Below are 7,268 nucleotides of genomic sequence, written 5' to 3'. Positions count from 1 at the left end.
GTTGTTTTTGTAACACGATGTGTTGCCTCATCAGTTTGTATTTTTATTCTATTGTCCTTAGTCCATAAGAGCACATGCATACTTTGAGAACAAATTTAGAGCAAAAAATATGCATGCAATTACATACAAGATCCAAGGACAAATCAAAGCCATAGAAATCATATAATCTCAACAAGCATGATCTATCAGAAAGTCTTGCTTCTTTTAATTGTCCATCCCTATCTACTTGAGTGAGGGATCTTTGTACCATAATCAAAGAAGTAAGCATTTCATCACTTGATTTTTTGATTGGTCTATGTTTCAATTGAAACTTGTTTTGATCATATAAGTAACGTCCTGATCCCTCACTTTCCAAGGTAGCTACTGCTTTGTGTATATGAAAAAAAGATTGACCACCCTCTTTAAAAGATCCAGTCTTCCAAGGTAGCTACCGCTTTGTTACCATAATTAGCATGGCACGTGAAATGAATATTTTACTCAGAGAATTTCTATGTTCAAAATGTGTGTGATTGGATAATTGATATCTACTTTAAATCTATCAATAAACATACTTTCCAACTCATCAATTAGTGGCTGCATGAAGATATGAAAAAACCTGCTAGAGCTCCCAAGCACTTTTGTATAGTTAAATGGGATAAATAAAAGTGGTATAACTCCAATAAAATACTTATTTTCAGCATTGAGGATCTTGACCCTAACAACTCCATAATTCTTCTGGGTTGTCTTCGAGGCTTGAAACACGTCCCAATGTAACAATAAAGAAAAATTTATGGAACATCCTATTCATTAAAACCAAAAAATACATGTATTTTAGTAATCTATATGAAAGACTTTTCATGGGATTTTAAAAAAACTATGTGGCAATAAAGCATACCTTGTAGAGCCTTTTGTTCTTGAGTTCGAGATGATTTGCAAAAAAAAAAAAAGTAGGTTTTATCTATCTCATTCCAACCATCTACAAGTGCTAGCGACCTTTGGGAAGGAGGCCATGCTTTATATACTTGATTGCAATCCATATTATTACATATAATTGGAAGCTCAATGTATGATTATGGATCCCAAAAATCTTTCATACTCTTGCACTTCATGCCATCTTAGAACTCACTTATATGTGAAGTACCATTGCATTATCCTCTATTAACCATCTTTTTTTATTTCTCCACATTTCCAACAACACATGACATAGGGTTCTACTTTTGGTTAGTAGTTGTAATTTGTTTGGTAATGGAGATATAGTCAAAAGAATGCATATATTTCCTAGGTAGTAAACAGTTGGAACACTTTTCACAACATTGTGGGCAATCTAACTTTAACTTCTTGCTTCCCATGTTATTGAAGTTTCATTGACATTCAAGAGTGACTTGAGTATGCTATCTTCCTTGCTTGGTTGGTATAGCAATGGTGCATGAGAAGAACTCTCATGTCCTTGGCATATTCTCTTTTGTTGAGAGTTATTGGTGTCATGCATAAGTTGAAGGAGGAACCAAACTTCCATCACCACAATATGCTTTATATATACACCATACATGTCTACATCTAGATAATGATTGGGATGATACATGACTTCCAATAGGGTTGTCATCAGTTCATAGTAGCATTATCTCTCAATGACTTTTGACTAGTTTGATAAGCCATAGTAGATGGATGCATATTTCCATTCATATCTTGACGACTATGTGCACAATAAGTTTATATTGTAACATCTTGATAACCAAGAGATGAATGTTTGCACTTGTAATTGCACTAACATCTCATGATACGATTCATTATAACTACCTAAAATATAGAAATTTATTGAAGCTAATTAGTCCATACATTCAAACTTTATCATAAAATAATAAGCTTTGTAACATAAGGAAATCATCTTCATGAACACTTACATATTACAATCCACATCGTGAAGACAATACTTGTGGATATTACAATATGTAAAATAACTTGTGCCAGACGTGTTGTTTCTTAAGACAATCCTAGACTGGTTTGTAGGACTCCATCAACAATCTTGCCCCCTCTTGACATAGTTGATGGGTTTCAAAAAGTGGGTAACTATGATACAAAGATTGTGGCGGAGGGCATGATGCCTTTCCCTACATTCTACCCACGAATCATTAGTACCAGCAATGAAGACATTGTGCTTTATCCTAGCCCATCGGCATTCAAGCTCACACTCACTGGCTGTTAGGATTGCCCAAGATATTACACTTCCAAATTCAATAGGGACACAAAAATGCAAGAAGCTTTGTAATATAAGAAAAGCATATTCATGAACACTTAGATATTACAACCCATATCATGAAGACAACACTTATGGATAGTACAATTTATAAAGAAGAGTTTAAGGTAGTCCTTGACCTAGTCTAGTTTAAGAGCTACATGAATATAAGTCATCTCAATACTTGGAGATGCCAAGCCAAAGCACATATGAGAAGGTCTTGTCCTTGGGACTTAGTAGTCTATCACAACAGTTATCCCTTTTGAGTATGGTTTAACATATCTTGGTATGATGTATTGGTATGTGTTACATTGAGTTTGCAATCAATAGTGACACAAAAATGAAATAATATTAAAGGTCCTAGACTAGTTTAAGAGCTACATAAATATAAGTTATCTCATACTTAGAGATGCCAAACCAAATGTTCAAGGGAAGGCCATGTCCTTGGGATTTAGTGGTCCGTCACAACAGGAGCACAACAATTATCCCTTCTAAGTGCAGTTTAAAATCTCCTTATATTATGTATTACTATGGATTATGTTGAGTTAATGACTTTTGCTACTTCTCATGACTTTATAAATTATTGAAATCCTATGTATCTTTAATAATTTGAGTTTCATTGTGATATTCAAAAGTTACCAACACTTTAAATTATTGAAATCTTATCACTTATAAAAGTGTATCGACAAACTTTAATACTTGAATCATCTAACCAACTCCGTCTATTGTTTAAATAATCTATCCATTTGAGGCAAATGCAAGAGATCCATCCAACACCATTCTAGCACTCTTCATACACACATGAAGTGTGAAGTGGTAATAGACGAGTTTCTTCTAGCCTATGTGCATGCACAAGTGCCTAATAGTGGTGTGTATGAGTGCGGTGCATACTTGTGCATACATGTATGAGTGAGTGCCTACATGTAGGAGTGTAAAGAGTTGTAATCCAAGCACTAGCATGTGAGCAGTAAGCATTAGTGGAGAGGGAGATGAATGAATTAGTGAGTGAATAGTGAGTGTGGAGTGAGTTTAGTGAGTATATGCCTAAAATTTCAAATTTAAGAGGTTGCCTAATCTTTTTGGTCCAAAAAATTAAATCTTCATTCTTCTAAATTAACAAGTGTAAAAAACACATAAAAATAGCCCAAGATTGTGATATGTTTTATGCCAATCAGCATCAAACTCCTTGAGGGCTCCAAGAAGGGATGTGCATGTACCTAAAAGTCCCCCCAAAAAAAGAGAGAGTAGCAACAAAAATCATATACTAGTGTTGAGAGATAATAGACCATTCCAAATTGCCAAAACAATAAGTAGCATATCCTACTAATTGGATTTGCTAGGTTTACAAGATATCCAAGTAGCACATCCTTCTGAGTGGATTTTATCTCATATTCAAGTTCATCATGTATAAAAGAACATCTAGGACAAGGTTGTGTTGATCTTAAGAAAGTCCCACATTTGGAAAATACTACTCTTACAACCCACTAGAACACAAATAGGTTCTTGACTATACAGATGGGTGATCCCAAGGAACCATGTATCTTGAATATCTGGTTGGGTGGAAATGTTGCCTAGAATCATAGGTAACATGAGAGCTGAGTTACTCATTCATGAGTTAGCCGTCCCATGAAAAGAAATCAAAGGTTCTTTTGTGTGTCATCTTGTGTCATCGTCACATGTGTACTCTAGGCCCATGGATCAGGATGGCTTGAGTTGTTGATATAATACACAATCCCTTGAGATCAAAGTATGCCTCATTATCATGTTGATTTCAATCTTGACAGTAAACCATTTTAGACCTATCGCTCAGAGGCAAATGTGATGTTCATCCTTGTATGTTGTTTCAATTCTATGTCATGTAGCTGAGAAAGGGAGAGTGTATGCAGGATGGCATGAAAGATATATTCATCATGAAAGGTTTGTTCATCAAGAAAGGTCTATTCGATCTTGAACATTAGTTTTGCCAAAGAGAAGCAAGCTCATACTGGCAGTGGAGATTGGCTGGTAGGTGAAGGTGGTGTAAGCGAAGACCAATAATATGATTACTGTACGTGTCTTCTTGATGTTGGAATGTGCAATTTGTATAAGGTTTGAATGCCCAATGTCTTTCAGAGCTAAATGTCTTCTTGTTCACACACACACACACACATGCGCACACACGCGTGCGCTGTCGTGATGTTATGAAGACACAGTGTGAAAAAGTATGGAATGCATCATCATCTGACTTCTCTATTGATCTAGAGAGTCAATGTGATCTGAGCCATTAGTACTAGTGTGAGTTGCATGGGTTATCCAAAAATACTAGATTTTTGGATAATTTTAGTCTATTTTTTATATTATTTATTGTAAAAATGCCAAAAAGTTAGAAAAAGCTTCTAGATTAGGATGGCATGCAAAAAGCTAGTTGCTTTTTCAGCCCATTAGGAGATTTTTCATAAAAAAGATAGATTGACGAAATCGCGCGCGTCGCAATCACTGTAAACAGGCTGAAAACTACAGATTGAACGGAAAGAAGAAGGAGTGATCTAGGAGATTCGTGACCAGGTGTCAGTGGGTTTTACCCCCCTTTCAGAGCCAACGGAGCCATTTGATTTGGGTTTTGGGCAGCAGAGAAAGAGCTTATTTTTCTGATCCACATTTTTGGTCTACGAAGGAGCTCCAGGAGAACTAATGCTTGGAGATTGCTTTTGTAGTGCAAAGATTCTAGGTTCTTTCAATACATATTGAATCAATTCATTGTGATTTTTTTTGTCATGTTTACCACTTGGGCATTCTCTATCTTCTCTTCCATCTCCTATCTCTACTTCCTTCTACTTTTGATCCCCGGTGGATTCGACCTTTCGACGAAAACCCCTCCGATAGCGCACACACACACACACACACACACACACACACACACACACACACACACACACACACACACACACACACACACACACACACACACACACACACACACACACACACACACACACACACACACACACACACACACACACACACACACACACACACACACACACACACACACACACACACACAACTACTCAATATATATAGGCCATATGTGATGCGGGCCTCAATACTTGCATCCCCTTAAGCTCTACACATTGTAGATATGGGTAGAATGGATTCATGAATTCTTTCAAAATACACATAATAGTCTTTCAAAAGGCCTTTGATATAACCAAAAAGACTATCGTACAACTCATCGGCTTAAGGCATGTACATGCAACAACAATGGTGTAGCAACAACAGAATGCATTTCTTCTTTCTCTATCTTGTGCTGTTAAATGTGTCTCTCTCTCTCTCTCTCTCTCTCTCTCTCTCTCTCTCTCTCTCTCTCTCAAAACCACAAAAAGAATGCAATGCCTTCTTCTTCCTCTCTCTTTTTCTTTCTCTCTTACACTCCTATTTTGGTGGAAAAACAAAACGGTCACAATCCCTAATGATTCTTGGATAACAATGTAATTATAAATATCACATCAATATGTTAATTTAGGGCTCTTTTATATATTACATGGATGCATAAGGTGTTTGTTGAGTTCAAAGCCAAGGATCTGGAGTTGGTCAAACCTTTGGATAACATGTGCAAATTAGTTACCTCCACCTTCCCCAAGAATCCATAGAACTTCAAGCTAGTCATCATTGCAAAGGGATCAATCTATAAGATCAATTGGCCATCTATCCTATGAATCTATGTGCAACAACTAAGTAGACAAACATTTGACCTACTACATTAACTGTTACCATAGTAAGGCTTTAAATCATTTCTTAAAGTCTAAGGTTTCCCACACAATAAATGTTAGTGACTTGATATTGTTTGTGCATTGTGTCGAGTTTTGATTTTTTCTTTTGTGTGAGTTTTGAAGCTATTATGTGAGGTTTAATGTTTACGTTTTTTAAAAGTGATTGATGTTGCATCTCCATCATGGCACTTGTGTATCAAAATATAATAGATATGTTCGATTGGCACTAACTATTCTTATTGAAAGCAAAAACATGCTCATGGATTGTGTGCAAGAAAGTAGCACAAAATTATAGAAGAATTGGTTCATGTGGAGAACTTAAGTTAGAGCACCACAAACATATGACAAAGAGCCAAGAAGAAGAATATTTGAAGTAACTTGAAGGATGTGAACGAAGAGGGACTTCAAGGGTTTTACTACCCATTGTTGGATCTTTGAAATACATCACAAGGTCTGGGAAGTGCTGCAATTGCTTTATGAATGGAGTTCTTCTTCTTATCCTATTACTATTCAAACTCCACTCAAATCTTATGTGATATTAGTCTATAGGTAACTCATAAGAATTTGTATCATAGCTTTAAGGGACTAAAAAAGATATGTTTTTTTTGGGTAAAAGTCCCTTGGGCTTGCGAGTGTATAGTGACCACCCATATTCTTTATTCATATATATATGAGATAGTGCAATAAGAATGTCATATCATTCTTGACAACACCTACATTGTGTGTGCTCTTCTCTCCTGCATCTTCCTCTTCTCCTTTTCCACTGCCATTGCATCCCCTTCAATTGGTATCAGAGCAGGTCCTTTGTGAGCGCTTCTCGATCTTTCCCGCCATTCATATGAGGTATGAAATCTTCCTTTTAGCCATTCTTCATTCACAATAGGGTTTGGAAGAGAGGGCATCCATTGTTGAGCTCCGCCCTTGAAGCTTGAAGCTTCCCTACTTGGTTGAGCCTGTTGGTGGCAATCTTCTTTGGGCTCTCGTGACCCCCCCAACCTTGGTAGATACTTGAATCAACCCCACCACACCCTTCAAGTAGTAGGTACAGCTTGGGCAGTTCACGTGTCCTCCATGGTAGCAACCCTCCATGGTAGCAACCCTCCAGCTTCCCTCTTCAACATGGCACTTAATCATGGCTTATTGAAGTCCCAAGCACTTGACTTAAAGGCATGGCACTTGTATTTGTACTTGGCATTTGCATTTGAGCTAATTTTACTTTAGCCATGGGCTGTGTAATAGTCCCAAGATCTATCCAGAACAAAGAAACAACCAACATTTCATGCCTATGCTTATTTACCCATATCAAT

Source organism: Lygodium microphyllum, chromosome 25 (genome assembly GCF_053477565.2).
Source record: "Lygodium microphyllum isolate KBCC chromosome 25, Lygodium_microphyllum_v1.1.10, whole genome shotgun sequence".
NCBI lineage: Eukaryota > Viridiplantae > Streptophyta > Polypodiopsida > Schizaeales > Lygodiaceae > Lygodium > Lygodium microphyllum.
This window is presented reverse-complemented; position numbering follows the sequence as displayed.